The 15793-nt window shown below is 47.0% G+C and overlaps 1 pseudogene; it reads left to right on the top strand.

The window, feature by feature from the left end:
- The first annotated feature begins 4265 nt into the window (after positions 1–4265).
- Positions 4266–8259, top strand: LOC115091832 (annotated as a pseudogene).
- Positions 8260–15793: the final 7534 nt, after the last annotated feature.

The raw sequence follows: 15793 nt of genomic DNA, 5'->3' as shown, positions 1-15793 counted from the left end.
CTGAGCTGTGCAAGAGGCAGGGTTAAATAAGCTGAGCCTGCCGAGTATGGGAGCATAGGGACTCCAAGTGGAGCGAGAGCTGTAGTAGCTCCATGGGGACCTCTGGTGGCAGGGAGGCATCAGAGAGGGTACGAGGAGGTTGCATAGCAGCTGAATCTTAACAGAAACTAAGACAGGATGTGAGGGAGACAGACTATGAAGGGGATCTGGAAGCTGTGGGGTGAAGAAGAAATGGAGGCAAAGGGAAATGGAAGACGAGTTTGCAGATGTTGAAAATTGCTGTGAGTGACTAAGATGGGGAGATGGAGAATGTAGAGAAGGGCCTGCAGGAATGGGTAAAGAGACAGTTGGAGGGGGGGGGGGGGAGATGGAGAGCTGTGAGGTTCAAGAGGGGGCCCAAAGAAATGGAATTAGAAATGGAAACAATAAGATGAGCAAGGGAAGGCAAGAGAAGAGACAGCACAGAGAAGAAACAAGAGGAATCAACTGACAAGAAAGGAAAGTAGTGTCAAAAGGAAGGAGATGAAGACATGGAGAAACACACAGGTAGAAAACACTTACTATAAACAAAACATTTAACATATATTGTACATCTATTTTTAAATGGCTTAAAAAATGTGTGAAAGAAGTGAAATGCGGCATTGCTCTAATGTTATGTGCCAAAAAGTATTTCTCTCATTTTTTTCTGGGAGGGAGGGGCAGTCACCTAACCAAGCCTTCCATATAGGGCACCGTATCTCCAACAGCGGGAAGATGTTTGAGGATATCCAAAGACACTGTGGAACCTATGACTTTACCCTGGTTTCCCGTGATTCGAGTACAGACGGAAATGTTGGTAACATAGTAGATGATGGCACAAAAAGACTGCACTGCCTGTGTCCAGTCATCTCAGTCCCTCACTGCTAAGGATGTAGCCCAGCAGCCAGCAGAGCCTGACCACTGGTTAGATATCACTCCCTACCCAGGACACATTTTTTTTTTGTCTCCTCCCTTAGCACGCCATCATCTTGGGTAGATGACCATAAAGAATCATCACAGCCCAGTACTCCTCTCTTCCAAAGTCAAACCGCAAAGCCTGTTGCTCAAAAAAATCTGGTCTCTTAGGTCTCCTGTTTAGCCTGCCAGAGAGATCTGGCTACATGAGCAAGTTATTACTGTGCTTGCCAGCCTGCCAGACAGACCAGCTGCTAGTTTAAGTCTATAACTGTCAGGGCAGGAAGGTGCTCAAGCCAGCCTCAAACTGGGGTCTGCCCCGTCAGAGGCTGGAGATTTCTTTGTGAGGAGCTGAAAGGGGTACTGCCCCAGTCTGAGGCCAATGCCCACACCCCGAGTAATCTGATTGGGCTTTTGACCTTGAAAAAAGGGCAACTGGAAGCAGGAACTTGAAGGCTGCGAGTCACGCTGTGGATCCCGGATGAGGAAGATCCCTAATCCTGCTGAATCTCATTGTAGTATATTCATAATAAAAGCGAAGGCTAACTGGAATATTCTGACCTGGACTGACTGGGGGTAGTGTGAACCTGTTATTATTATGCTTTGGTTAATGATGGCAAATTGAATGTTACCTTTTTGTAATGAATAAACCCTGCGTTCAGGGAGAAGATACCCGTTTCCTATCCTTTGGCTAACAACCTGACACTTCCATGCCCTGCTCTCATCTCCCTAAACAAGTTTAGATACCTTCCAAATTACCCATTTTCTTCTCAACTTCACCTTATTTCACATCCATCACCTTGGGATGATATTCAACCAAACAATCAGAATAAAGATGTTATCCAAGTCTTTCCTAATTCTTACTATAAACTCAACTCTCTTGCAGGTCCCCAGGTTGTCGCCTCCTAGGTGAATCAGAATGAGATGCAGTTCTTGGCATTAAAGTTGGTATCGATTGATCTCATTTCATTGTGCCTGTTCTCGTCCAGGCGTACTTTACCCTGTTGGATCCAATCCTAAATGCTCCTCTCTGCAGTTCCCTTCTTGGCCCAAAACATGGCAGTAACCACAGATCCGAATTAATATTTGCTGGCCTATTATGTTTGGCTTGGGCTTAACCTTCCACGCTCAGCAGTACCGCCGCCGCCACCACTGACCAGTCAATCTCCAGGGAGTAGTAGTCTGCTACACAACCTGGCTATCTACATGACCTGGTGACGCAGGTCGCGCTTTGGTTATCTCTTCAGGATTTTTGCAACTTCTCTGTTTATCTCATGTCTTCTTGAAGACCTTTTACCATTTTAACTTCCACCACCTGCTCTAGGAGGATGCTCCACACATCTACCACCCTTTTTGTGTAAAAAAAATGTTTCATGATGTTCTTCCCGAGTACTCCTTGGAGTTTCATATCATATACCCTAGTCTACAATTTCTTTTCCACTGGAAAAAAAAACCCTGTACTTCCTGTACCTTATCATCTTTCCTGTATTTGAATGTCTCTGTCAGAGTGTAAGCCCTCTGGGGATAGGGGAATTACCTATATCTGAATGTAATCCCCTTTGAAATGCAAAAAAACAGAATATAAATCTAAATAAATAGAAATACCCCCAATCTCTTCTCTCCTCCAAAATATACATACGTAGGTCTTTCAGTCTCATCACACAGGGCATTTGGGTGCAAAGCTTGCACCATTTGAATAGCCTTTCTCTGGCCTGTCTATATCCTTTTGGAGTTCGGACCCCAGAATTGAACACAGTATTCAAGGTGAGGTCTCACCAATGAGGACTCTCCCTATACTACCTTAGCTCTGGCCACCATCTTATCACACTGTTTTGCTACTTTCAAATCATGAGATACAATTGCCCGGTCTCTCTCATAAGAACATAAGAATATGCCATGCTGGGTCAGACCAAGGGTCCATCAAGCCCAGCATCCTGTTTCCAACAGTGGCCAATCCAGGCCATAAGAACCTGGCAAGTGCCCCAAAACTAAGCTCCTGCTTGGGTGACCAAATACCAACACATTAATCATCCAAAGTATGAACTCCCAAGTCCCGATTCCAAGCTGCTTTCTACTTGAGACATAGCAAGGTTATTTCTATTAGGATTTGGTGCAACGCAGAAATGTTAGCATTATCAATAATTAAGACTTTTAGAAGGCAATTTTCTAACAGTTTGCATAAATCTGTGGACCATGTGTCCAAGTTACATCAATATTCATAGCAAACTTCCGCACATATGCTCACTTTGAAAATTCTCCTACAAAATTTACATGCACAAAGTTCCACGTGCTGCTTTGTATGGGGAATGTTTTCAGGGAAATTAAAACCTTCCCCCACAACTCCCCAGTGCACCTCGTCCCGAAATGATTAAGCTTACACACATATTGGCCAGGTAGTTTTCAAAAGGGATATTTTTGTGGGTAAAACCCTGTTTTACCTAAGCAAGTCACTCTGAAAATTACCCTCGTTAAGTAATATTTTATTGGTGAAGTCCTGAGCCCAGTCAGATAAAACCTGGCACTAAAGCACATCTACTTGTCACAGCTTTGCCAGATTAACTCTTATCATAAGAGACCGACCTTGCCACTTGACTCCCATCCCAAACTAGTCTGTATGTACTAGGGTATATTAAAAATTAGCACTGGATCAAAATCTCATGACCCTAGATTGTTAACATGAAGTCAATTCTGCCAACTCCAAAGCCATTGGGGATCCTATGATTCAGTTCTGGCATTTCTGTTCATATTCACCAGAATTCTGGGATTTGCAGTTCTCTGGTAAGTTATATTTTATTTCTGTATTCCACCTTTTGTGACTGGTCAGCCACTTCAAATAGGATTACATTCAGGTACAGTTGGTATTTCCTTCTCCCCAGGAGGTTTACAATATAAGGGCCATATTTGCTAAGCATTTTCCCCATAGACAAAATGGTAGAAAACCTTTGGTAAACCACTCGCTAAGTTTGTGCCTGAGGCAATGGAGAGTAAATGACTTGCCCAAAGTCACAAGGAGCAGCAGTGAGATTAAACCCTAGATTCCAGTCTGCTGCTCTAAAACACTAGGCTACTCCTATGTTACACACACCCAAGAAATAAAGGTTATTTCCCCCTCCCCATAATATTGCCAGAAATGTAATTGTTTGCTGCCCAGGCTGCCACTTCCCGCCAGCTCGACCGTCCTGGTTTTGCCCCTTTGCATGTAGGGAGTTGTAGTTCTCGATGTCGCCATCGCTGGGCAATAATAATAAAAAAAAAAATCCGAACTTCATTCAGCCGCCTGCTGGCCCGAATCAGCCTACCGGAAGGACCGCGGGGAGGCGGTAGGTCCCGACCTCGTGACTGCCGCCCGCTCCCCCTCCCTCCGCCAGGCATGAGGCCAGGGCCGGGGCCTCGGCCTGTGGTGCAGGTGCTGCGCCTGGGCCGCCTCCCGTACGCGGCGGGGCTGGAGCTGCAGCGGCGCGGCGTGCGCCGGCACCTGGAGGCCCGCGGCGAGGGCCGAGCGGAGCCCCGGCCGCCCCCTCCCCACGCGCTGCTCCTCTGCGAGCACGAGCCCGTCTACACGGTGGGCCTCCGGCGGGGGGCCCTACCCGCAGGCCGAGGAGGCGCGGCTGCGGCGGCTGGGCGCCGCCTTCCACCGCACAGAGCGCGGCGGCCTGGTCACCTTCCACGGGCCCGGCCAGCTCGTCTGCTACCCGCTGCTGGACCTGCGCGCCCTGCGCCTGTCCCTGCGCGCCTACGTGGCCGAGCTGGAGGAGACCGCCCTCGGCCTGTGCCGCCGCTTCGAGGTGCAGGCCCGCCGCTCCCCGGACACGGGCGTCTGGGTGCGGGACGACAAGATCTGCGCCATCGGTGAGGAGGAGGAGGGGGGGCTGGAGCCAGGCCTGACTTTGCCCCGGTGCACGCAGGGAATCGTAGTTCTGACCGTCAAACTCACAGTTTTTTTCCTTTTGAATGCAATCTCCTTATGTGGTGAGGCAAGCGGTGCGGGGGGGCAGGGATCAGAACTACAACTCCCATCATGCACCGAGGAGGGGGGAACCAAACCCGGACTGGAACAGCCTGTTCGGTTGCCCTGGGAGTGAGGTGGGAGCCCCGCCTGTAGCCTTTTATGTCCCTGCCTGGGTACTGGAAATATTGGAGCAAAAAAAGTGGGTTTGGCATAAGTTGTGAAGCTGCAAGTCTTAGCCCCTGCCAGTCATTAGGCTTAAGGCGGAAGCTGCTGGGGCACGTTGTAGGTTGTGCAAGCATGAAAGATTTCTCAGACTCAACTGAGCACACTATAACCCGCAGTTGGACGCGCACTGTATAACCCACAGTTGGACGCGGGTATTAGCGCCTCTACAACTCACGTCCAACGCGGGGGGGGCACATTAAAGAAAATGGGTGCTGACTGTTCAAACGCCTGCTTTCAGTGCACATTCATTGCATCGGCCCCAAAATTTCCCAAGATATGGATGCTCTGTGACTTTTACCCTAAAGCAAAGTGTTTTCAAATAGCAAGTAGTTAACAAGTAATTCCAAATTACATCTGAATTTTGGTTTCACATCATAATTGTGGCGTGCTCCATGCTCAGAAGTTTCAGTCTTGAGTTAATTCAGCCTTTTTGTCTGAGGGATCCAGCAGGTCCCTGTGATCCTGGAGGGATCTTAGCACCGGAATGCAGTAAAACAAATGAAAGTGTTCACTGTCATGATAAAGAAAATATTTCATTAAAAAAAAACCAAACCTTAATCCCTACAGGCACAATCTTTCATATGGAGCTTCCCCATTCCTGGGGCTTGTTGTACAGGTGTCGTGCCAAGAGCGAACACTTTTCTTCAGTGGTCCGACACCAGAGAAGTTCGAACACGAACGAAATTCATGTTCGTTCTAAATTTGCTAGCGCTGTATTTTACAAGTATCCCCAAAACACGGTCGTGGCCAAAATCGGTGCAGTGTGCAAGATTTCTCGACCACGACTCACACCATGAGATTTTGCAGTTTCCTCCAGACATCACAGCGACCCTCATGAATGATGCTGTTGCCTATGAATATTAAGGGAGATGGGAGGGGTGCACTTATTAAATGAAGTGTAAGGGAAGTTTGCTCAGGGATTTCAAAAGCCGAGCACAGCACTCACATCAGGCACAAGTTTGAAATCAGTGAGCAGCAGTAATAAGGCTGTCACAGCTTCGGCCCTGTTATTGCCCGCAGGTCTGAAAATTCATTTCATTCAAACATCTTTCAGCATATTGGTTGAGGGTGGGCCAGGAAAATGCCACCGATCAAGGTGGGGTGACGGGAAAGGAAAACAGCTGTTATGTATGGTTTCTGTGTCACGTGCTTCTATTTCTGGCCTATGTGACATTGGCTTTTGGATCTCTGTTTTTTTTTCCAGGCGTCCATTGCGGAAGATTCATCACTTCTCATGGATTGGCTCTGAACTGCAATATGGACTTAACATGGTTTGACCACATCGTTCCGTGTGGACTCGAAGGGAAAGGGGTCACCTCTCTGAGCCGGGAGCTCAACAGGGATGTCACGGTCGAGGAAGCCACCGGGCCTTTCCTGGAAGCTTTTGAAGAGCAGTTCCAGTGCACTTTAACCTTCTCAGAAGGAGGCATTAGTTAAGTCAGGGATCCGAAGGACAGACGCTTTGGGATCTTTCTGTAGTTTTCAGGAATGTACCCGAAACGTTTGTCCTTTGAAACAAAAGGTGTCAGTTTTGGACATTTTGGCCTTTTCGTATTTGGGTTCTCCGTAGCATGACAGAATGTGCTGTTGGAGTAAAAATTACAGATAGTTGTATCCGTTTATATTCATTACAAAACAAATTTTGCTAATCCCTTACTCTCTCTGAATATTTCCTTGGGTTATTGATACAAATGTAACTTACAGGAGAGCTATAATGGTAAAATTGTGGCGATACTCTGTCGCCCAGACGAGGGACAATAGCTCTCAGGCTAACCAAAATGGTTGAAGCCTATGAGATTTTCCAGCAAACTTGCTTTGCCGCCAAGATCCTTGTGGTGCTGACCGCAAAATCTGGATGCTCTCAGCTGTGCTAACGGCAGCAGAAGAAAGACCATTTCGAAGGTATAAATAGCTATCTGGATAAAAGCAAGCTGGTTGGTGTAGCGGATTTGGATTTTCAGAAAGCATTTGATAAAGTCCTTCATGAGGGAGGAATTATAAAAAGTCATGGGAGGGGTGGTAATGTCTTTACTGTGGGCTGTAAATGGTTAAAGGCTAGGAAACCAAGACTAAGACCAACTGGTCAGTTTTCCCAGAGGTGAGAGGTAAATGGTGGAGTGCCCCAGGGATTTGTACGGAGATCACGGTGTCAAAAATACCATCCCGTCTGCCCAGTTATCCTGTCCGCGGTGCTGCTAAGTATACATTGCAGCTGCTTGCCACAGAACAAGATTTCTCATTATTCAGGACGATTTATATTTTCTCTTCCTTTGTAGTAGATGAGCATGCAAGAACCCCTCTTAGTTCTCTCCCGTGCCCACCTTTCCCCATACCTAACCACAAGGCTCTGTAATAATCTATAAACAGGCAGCAATACTAGCATGGCTGCTAACCATACACCTGACCGTCTAGGTACTCTGCCAGATTTGGCTAAGTGGTTGTCCGTGCTTCCCCTAGGACTTCTAGTCATTACAGAACTTGCACCCTGCCAGACAGACCCAGCTGATAGCTTTGATTTCTGTTATTGCATTATGTTCTAAATAGTTAGCATTATTAGCAAGCCTTGTAGGAAGACAGACCTGACTATGTGAGCACCTGCATTTCCATTATCACAGAACCTGCAGCCTGCCAGACAGGCCCAGCTGCCACTTGTGATCTTACTGGTATCAACGAGCCTTCCAGGTCCTTTACAGGAATGGGGGGGGGGGATTACTGATGGAGGGATAGATTGATCTCCAAGGTACTTTTCAGCCAGGCAGGACCTTTCATCTTTCTGGATGATGAGATTGATTTATCCATTAGAATTCTCTTTTAGGTTTTTATCTCTTCATGTGTACGTTCGTAGGAGTACATTTACAGTCAGACATCAGTTGTGGGATCCTGTACCTCCGTGGGACTTTTATCCTTTGGATGTATGCAGTCTGATAACCAAAATGTACCACAAACACCACCCAGCGCCTGAATACATAGGGGGTCATTTATCAAAGTGTTATATGGCATTTTCGCATGTGTTAAGGCATTTTCTCATGCAAAAAGCAGCTTTAACTCATGCGAAAACGCCTTTATCGCATGCGAAAACACTATAACACATGGTGTTTTCAGCTGCTAGGGGGAGGGGAGAGAGAGAGAGAGATAGATTAGCTATAAGGCTCTCATATTAGGTAGGTATTTATACCTCTATATGAGGCCCACCTAGTAACTCGAGGTGAGGTTTAGGTATTAGTGTAGAGGTTTGACATTCAGAGTGCGACGTACGAACAGAACAGTGCTCTCTTGTGAAGATTTGATGATTTTCGGAGTGAGGAAAGTCACCCAAAGATGAGATTTGTGCAGTGTTCTCTCAATCTAGCTTGATGTTACCCAGGTAGTTTGCGTTAATCCCTATGTGAAGCACTAAGATAGTGCACTTTGCGATAAACTGCTTGTTACCATAAAACACGCCCCTTTTCCTATCGCATGTGATATTTGGTGCATTTTGATAAATCCAGGCCATTGTCAGGAAAAAGACATGATGACACTGAAAATTGTGTTTGGTTTAGTGCCATTTGTTGCCATCCTCACAAACTGCATTTTACGGTGTCCTTGCTACAAAAGTATAGGCAAAAAATAGTTCTGTGATTTAATGGAGCACTGGGAGACGTTGGTGATGACGTGGCGTTTAATGCATGGGTTTGCTGCAGTCAGTCACACGATGAGGAAGTGTTTTGCAAGCCCTCGGCCCTGTTTTTCTTTATGCAATGTTTGTCGAAACTCTTGAAACCAGGGCCCCTCATTTCTGATTGCCATGCAGTAACCCAGCCTACTGCTGTTCCTTGAGTGTGCTTTCTTAATGCCCACCTTGGGCACAATCACGCCCTCTCTCCTCGCTAATAGGAAGCAGCATCTGAAGAGGGGACCGAGGTGGGCTCGACAGCCCCGTCTGCTTTGTTAATAATGATATAAAAAGGTATTGAAACTTACAAAGTCTGCACTAGAGGAAAACTTTAGGGGAAAAATCCTCATACACAAATCTTTGCTTATTTTATTTATTTTGGTCCCTCAGTGTGAAGTACAATTAAGAGTTTACAGTAATAATCATTTCCATACCAGTAACTGGTCATAAATGAAACTACAGACCAAATAACAGGCAGACTAGCAATATAAAAACAGTACACAGGCCAACAAAGTGGAGAAAAATGAAGAATTCACAGTGAAAGCAGTCTATAAATCCCTGCCTCACTACTCTAGACAGCAGGCCTCAGGATTGTCATTGACCAAGTCACATTTCTTCATGCATCGCAGGATCACCTAATCCATCGTTCTCGAAAACCACCCACAGATAGCAGGGCAGCTACAAAACATTGTCTATGTATGCACCCCACCCTAGCTGAATAAGACATCTCTTGCTAGACAAAATGATCAATCAAAAAACATAAAGGGGGTACATGAAAGGCTATTGGATGTCTCCCTAAATAGCAAGGCCCTGAGTAGCTTCCTAACGTGCAGGCAGTGGGGCATCATCGTAACCCCCAGAGGTAGTTTTGGTGAATGGATGTATGGAAGGATTCCTTGCATGTCGTGAATTCGCATTTATCAGACAGAACGCTCTGTTTAGCTTTCCTCATTACATTATTATTATCTTTTTTTTTTGGATTCCGCTTTTCAGCACTTCAAAGCGGATTACATTCAAGTACTGTAGTCATTACATTAATGCTTACACGTGCACAATTCACTCTTTGCAGGGGTGTTTGGCTTGGCAGATCCTCTGGCTTCCAGCTCACTGGTAACCGGCCTCTATTAGGCTACGGTGCTATGAGTCTTCCTCTGGAACTACATGGGAATTTTCACCCTCCTCCGTGTCGCTGTAGCATCAGTCCTCAGCCGGGGGGGGCTGCAAGCTGCCGCTGGCTCCGGAACTTGGCCAGTGTGGTGCCTCAGTCTGGTCTTTAGGTGTCGCTGCTGGGCGATGGCTGATGTTTCCCCTCCACCCTACCCCCAACCAGGGGCTGTGGGCACCACCTCGGGGCTGCCTCAAGGAGCAGGGGGTCTGGCTCAGGAATGGAAGCCACGTCTGTCCAGCCCCAGGTCTGTCCAGCCCCACGGCTCATGCATTTTATTCAGATGTGGCTCTTTTTTTTTCCCTTCGTAGACATTGCTGCACGTTAATAAGTCTTTGCTTCCCCATAAACTGAAGTGGGTCACTCCCTCCTTGTGTTTTTTTGCAACTGAGAATGCCAATGCTGTGTATGCGGATGTTACCTTTGACTCTCACAATACTGCAGGGAGGGAGGAATATTTTACTGGTTAGAGTGCATTGGACCAGGGTTCAGAAGCACTGTTCAAGCAGAAAGTAGATTTGGGATTTGAGTAATGGAGGCTGAAGCCTTGAAGATTAGCGTTAACACAAAACCAAGTTGACAGACTGAATTCTCTTTGGTGCTGAGCAAGTGCTGCCCAGTTAAGTTAGCATCTTGCCAATGGCACAAACACCTTGTTATCTGGCTATTCCTTCCAGTGTGCAAAAACTTCTCTCTCACAAACCCACACATATACACAGTGTTTGTGCATGCACTGCTCTTTCTGTAAACACACAAAAAAGTGTCAGACAGAGGAGAAATTGACAAATGTTGGCAAGGCTGCTTTTCTGTTCTAACTCTGCAGATGGCACTATAAGCAATACACTGTGCAGAGTCAGAGACAAAAAGAAATCTCTCCTGTTAACTGCTTTTCTGTCTCCACTGCCCAATGAAAAGACAGAATGCAGTGCTTGTCTCTCTCTGACAGTGAGAGCCCTGGGACTGCAGCAGTGAAGATAACAACAAGCCCTTTGCAATGTCAAAATTATTCTCTCTCCTTTTCAAGAACCTTTTCTTTCCCTCTAAGACAGCTTCCAAAAAGACAGAGAAAATGGAGTTTCTTTGCACGTGATCATACCTTTCAGTGAGAGGACATCAGCATCACTTGAACCAACTGCCAGCTATAGGCTAGTTAAAAAAATGTTTCACCTTGATTGATCCTCCATCCTGTCTACTTGCTTACTTCTCCCGCCTCAGCTCTGCTTAGATTACTACCCACAGGTATTGCTTGGTTGCTAGTTATCGTCAAGAGAAAACCCCCAGTCTCCTTGCATTCTTTTCTATGGGCTATAGTCTTGAATGGGGAAACATAAATTAATTTAAAAAAATGTGTTTATATTCTGGGCACTCTCCATTTGTTTTGGGGGCTACAAATAAAACAAAAATGGTCAAAATCATTGTATTTTACCCATTTGTTTCAAATTAATGCACATCCCTGTAATTCTGTGGGGAAGTTCTGGTAGGGCCCCTGGTCCCTATAGCTCTGTGGCAAGGGTTGCAAATTTTGGCCTTTGTTGTGGAATTGCCAGGTCCCCAGGGAAATGGGGAGTCAAGCACAGCAGAGTCGATCTAATTCGGGAGTGGGATGGCCTGCTCCTCCCTTCCCTCTTTCCCTCACTCAGAGCTGTTCATATGGATGGGCAAACTGGACTTGCCATTCAGAGTGCCAAGTGGGGGTGGGGGGGGGGGGGTGATGATGATGATGGAGGGGAAATAGGCAAGCTGTGTACCCCCTGGCCCACTTGCATATCCTCCCCTCCACCCTTGGACAACCTGCCCGAGTGTAGGGGCAGTCAGCCAGGCCCAGAGGTGGAGGGGAGGGAAAGGAGACGCAAAGAAGGAGCAGGGCTAATGAGGGGGGAAGGGGCATCTCCATATCTCCCAATGTGGATTCTTCCTCCCCCGACCCCCCCCTCAGTCCCACATATCCTGGTAACATCCTTCCTCTCCCTCTCTCCCCCAACCCACACCCTCTCTCCTTCCTTCCCTCAATCCCAGATCCTCTCTACTTCTCCCCCTCTCAGACTCTTCCCTTCTCCTCCCCAATCTTCCCTCTCTCTCCTCTTCCCCCATCCCTGTTTCTCTCTTCCCCCTCTTCATTACCAGGATCCCCTTCTCCCCGTCCCTAAGATTCCCTCTTCCTCCCCTCACTGTAGTAATGCCAGAGGTCCCTTTTCCCCACCCAAAAAAAAAAAAAAGGCAAAATAAATTATTCACGTACACAAGCAAAGTTGGAAAACTATTTCCCCAATGTAATACAATTCCCATTATTTAATATACAAATCCATTTCACAAATGTTGCTGTCTACCCGAGCTGCTGCAAGCTGTGATAGTTTGCAATGTCAGGGTTTAAAGAAAAAGGTGACATAAGCAAAGACAATTATATGCGATCCACAATTTTGTTAAGATAAATATAGTAAAGTTTATTTTTTTAGTCTAATGAATGCAATTTGGATGTCTTAGTCATTCGGTGATTGCATACTATTTTCTTTTGCAGTTAACTAAAGAGAGAAGCTAGCGCACACACACACACACACACCCCATTTAAATGTACATTAAAAATAAAGTTAATCCATCACCCTTCTAAAAATAAGATTCCTGGCATATCAAGTGATTTTTCAACATTTTAGGAGGTCATTGTGTATGTGTATGTGTAGGCTGATGTCCCCCTGCCACCCCTCCAATAACTTTTGTGTTTGGTGTCCTGTCCACGTCACATTTTCAGGATATTTCAGGGGCCCAGGAGGATGCTGACAGAGTGTTTCGTTTTTGGGCTCCACATCTGTGTGCAGACGGGAGTATGTGCTTCTGGAAAGTAGGGAGCTTCTTGTTTTATGGGACATGCTTGAATATTGCATGCACGCCTGGGCGCCCATACGTGGCTGATGAGCATCTATCCAGGATCAAGAACAGCACATAAACTGCTCTCTCCTCAACCAATGAGTTAAGCTCTTTCCGCAGAGCCTCAGCAATAGATCCAACCCTAGGTTCAGTTGCTCTGCTTATCCATGACTGAAGATCAGGTGGCTAACTGATAGACCCTGAACCAACAACCTAAGCCTTGTCATAGACACCATCGATGCCGCCACTCATCTCCAGGATGAGTCTGGCCCTGGCTACGCCTGACGGTAAGGATGGATAAGAACACCCATGCTTCCAATGCCATGTGGTCCTTTCTGATCTGCTCATAGACATGCCTTGCGCTTTTGCTCATGTCTACATGGATGAGCAGCATGGGATAGTAGTCAGAGGGCTTGATGTGTTTCAGCAGTTTTTCTGTTATGTCTTGGATTTGGGCTCCTGGCTAGCTGTGCACCTCCCTGGAGAGCATATCTGGTCTGCAGATGAGTTCCTGTGTCCTACAATAACCCTCCTCCTCTTTGTGAATGCTTCAGAAGTGCTCTGTTCCCTCCTCTTTTGTGTGTTGCATGCCTGTCTCCTCCAGTGATCCAAAGGACTGCATATTGGTTTTATCACTGATTTGAAGGGGGCTCAGCGCCACGTGCTCTCTGCTATTCGTGGCTATCTTTGGATTGGTCCTGTGGTTCGATGGCAGTGCTGTACGAAGCTATGTGAAGGAACTTGAGTTTAATGAATGGCCCAGGTCCCTTGCTCCCCTGATTGGCTAAGGATGATACAGAGGCAGTGTTCACAGCCCCGAAGGTCAAGGGAGTCATAATCATTGCTCAATGGTGACACCTAGTGGCTGGATTTAGAGTTTGTGATTACATGGTACTTGGCCAAGGACTATAGTTCCAATGTCTGGATTAAAGTAAGTTGAAAGGGGATATAAAATAGGGGTAAAATCCCCAGATTCTTGTGAATTAAGGCTCATGGGGATCCAATCCCAGCCTGGTTCCAACTGAGCTGAAATCCAAAAGGAGCAGGGGGCAATTTCCAGTCAAAGAAAAAAGCAGAGAATGAGAACTTCAAACAAAAATGATGGCAATTTTACGCCACATCCACAAGTACACGATCCACAAGTACATGCCACATCCACAAGTACACGATTGTCAGTAAAGGGCGCTTCTTCCAGATGGTGAAGCCTGAACAGGAATGAAGAGGGTCACGGGTCTTTGCAGACACGTGAGAAAGGTTGAAACGTCCTTCTGCTGGCACCGAGAGGGTTCCTATTTCTTTCCAGTCCCAGATGTCAGTTGGGTAAGTCAGTGACCCGGACATCCATGCAACACTTGAGGGTCGGAAGGACCTTGATCCCTCATGAGCCAACTGCAGGACCATCAAGAGGAAAATATCCCAAAGATCCCCTATCCTGGTGGCAATTTTCACATTGCCTGCATTACTGCAAAGCCTGGGCACCATATGTTGGGTTTTTTTTAATTGTGAGTACAAAGCATCATGGACATTTTCATGGGAACCGTTTCAGTGGAAAATTAACGTGCATTACTTCAGAAATGCAGACTACTGTTAAGCGCCAAAACACGCTTTATGATGCTTACCCATGGATACAAGAACATTTAGATTTTGTAGAAAGCATCATTTTTTATTGAGCAATGTATCAGTTTTCTTTGGGGATGCTGGATGCCACTTCTCTGACAAACTGACCACCAGCATCTCGTTGTATACAGGAACTGATCCTGTATGCAACCTATGACAACCTATCGTTTACATAGGTTGTCATGTCAACAGCATGATAAGAGTATCCCTACATGACCCTGACCAGTTCTCCAAGTTGGGGCCCATTTACCATCACTCTTTAGCTAATCCTTTGTCCTGTTAAAATCTTGCTGCTCAGGGCAATCGTTACATCTTAGGCTGTGTTTTCAGATGCCCCTGTAATGACATTCTAGCCTGAGATTCTAACCGTGGCCTTCTGCTCTTGTGACCCTATAATTAGGCATCACAAATTGTCGCCAGTTTCAACTGCTGTCCAAGTGTCCTTGGAATTCCTCCAGGTCAGGCTCAGTAGAAAATTTAAAGTTCACATAGACAGAAAGGATAAGATAGCATAGGATTCTGGGTCAGTTGCCGTCTCCATGTTGGTATCAAGCTCAGGCACACATATCACTACGGGCACTGTTTCCCTTTCCCGACCTAAGCGTGCCCCCAGCAATGCCACTCCCTGGTACATAAGACATGCCATACGGGATCAGTATCCTGTGTCCAACAGTGGCCAACCAAGTCGCAAGTACCTGGCAAGTACCCAAATGTTAAATGGATAGATCCCAAGTGTTATGACCGTCAGCTGCGGCCACCCGCAGCAGGCTCATGTCACGTCATGCTTGGTTCTCTACCCCCAGTACTCTCGCAGCGGTGGCCAGTTGCTGCTGCTGTGTTCCTCCTGGCTTCGTGCGCTCCACATGGCGGCTGGGACGACGCCGACCAGCGTTCCGATCCTGGCCCTCTCTAGGTGCGTGCGTGCGTGCGCCATCTGTCCTCCCTTTAAATGGCCAATGGCGGGAACTCCAGGCTCGTCCCCGGCTGATGACATCACTGGCCCGGGATATTTAAGCTTCACCTCCAGGCACCACTAACCTTGGTTCCTTTTGGTGCCAGTTCCTTTTCCATGGACCTGTTGTTCCTGCCTTCAGATCTCTGCGCTTCTCCATCCAGGTTCCTGCCTCAGCGCTTCCCGCTCCTCGGGGCCTAGCTCAGCACTACTTCATCTGGACTCTCTCTCTCAGTGCTTCCCGTTCCTCGGGCCCTGGTTCAGCGCTACTTCACCCGGACTCTCTCTCAGTGCTTCCTGCTCCTCGGGCCCTGGCTCAGCGCTACTTCACCCGGACTCTCTCTCAGTGCTTCCCATTCCTCGGGCCCTGGCTCAGCGCTACTTCACCCGGACTCTCTCTAAAGCGCTTCCCGCTCCTCGGGGCCTGGCTCAGCGCTACTT

The sequence above is a fragment of the Rhinatrema bivittatum genome, chromosome 5, assembly GCF_901001135.1.
Source record: "Rhinatrema bivittatum chromosome 5, aRhiBiv1.1, whole genome shotgun sequence".
In the NCBI taxonomy this organism is placed as follows: domain Eukaryota; kingdom Metazoa; phylum Chordata; class Amphibia; order Gymnophiona; family Rhinatrematidae; genus Rhinatrema; species Rhinatrema bivittatum.
The sequence above is the reverse complement of the archived record's forward strand: the minus strand, read 5'-3'. Positions and strand labels throughout refer to the sequence as shown.